The sequence below is a fragment of the Rhagoletis pomonella genome, unplaced genomic scaffold (genome assembly GCF_013731165.1).
Source record: "Rhagoletis pomonella isolate Grant_MI unplaced genomic scaffold, Rhpom_1.0 Rhpom_scaffold_20182, whole genome shotgun sequence".
Classification (NCBI taxonomy): domain Eukaryota; kingdom Metazoa; phylum Arthropoda; class Insecta; order Diptera; family Tephritidae; genus Rhagoletis; species Rhagoletis pomonella.
In genome coordinates this window covers 1-1169 of record NW_023478696.1, presented here as the reverse complement: position 1 = coordinate 1169, position 1169 = coordinate 1, and the positions used below count along the sequence as shown (strand labels likewise).

Below are 1169 nucleotides of genomic sequence, written 5' to 3'. Positions count from 1 at the left end.
TTATTTAGAATCAATGAAAAACAGAATTGAAATAGAAGTAATTGGGGGATTAATAGTATTAGCTGCTATAACAAAGAGAGCTCAAATTCCTTTTTCTTCTTGATTACCAGCTGCTATAGCTGCTCCAACTCCTGTTTCTGCTTTAGTTCATTCTTCAACTCTTGTAACTGCTGGTGTTTATTTATTTATTCGTTTTAATATTTTATTAAATAATTCTTCTTTTGGTTAATTATTGTTATTATTATCTGGATTAACAATATTTATGGCTGGGTTAGGGGCTAATTTTGAATTTGATTTAAAAAAAATTATTGCTCTTTCTACATTAAGTCAGTTAGGATTAATAATGAGAATTTTATCAATAGGATTTTATAAATTAGCTTTTTTCATCTTTTACCTCATGCATTATTTAAAGCATTATTATTTATATGTGCAGGAGCTATTATTCATAATATACAAAATTCACAAGATATTCGTTTAATAGGGGGATTGGGGGTTTATATCTAATTTAGCTTTATGTGGAATGCCTTTTTTAGCTGGATTTTATTCTAAGGATATAATTTTAGAAATTGTTTCATTAAGTTATATTAATTTTTTTTCTTTATTTTTATATATTTTTTCTACTGGATTAACAGTTTGTTATTCTTTTCGATTAATTTATTATTCATTAACGGGAGAATTAAATTGTGGTTCTTTAAATATATTAAGAGATGAGGGTTGAATTATACTTCGTGGAATAAGAGGTTTATTAATTATAAGAATTATTGGGGGGAGAATTCTTAGATGATTAATTTTTTCTACTCCTTATATAATTTGTTTACCTATATATATAAAATTATTAACTTTATTTGTTTGCATTATTGGGGGATTAATAGGGTATTTAATTTCTCACGTTTCTTTATTTCTTTTAAATAAATCATTCAATAATTATTTAGTTAGTTATTTTTTTGGTTCTATATGATTTATACCTTATATTTGTACTTATGGAATTATTAATTTTCCATTAAATTTAGGGGGATTAGTTTATAAATCATTTGATCAAGGTTGATCAAAATTTTTAGGTGGTCAAAATTTATATAATAGATTAATTAAATTTTCCAATTGAAATTTTTTTTTCATAATAATAATTTAAAAATTTATTTGCTATTATTTGTTTTATGAATTACTTTTTT

At 23.2% G+C, this 1169-nt stretch overlaps 1 pseudogene; it reads left to right on the top strand.

Moving 5' to 3' along the window:
* The first annotated feature begins 221 nt into the window (after positions 1 to 221).
* On the top strand, positions 222 to 1085 carry LOC118732436 (annotated as a pseudogene).
* The last annotated feature ends 84 nt before the right edge of the window (positions 1086 to 1169 follow it).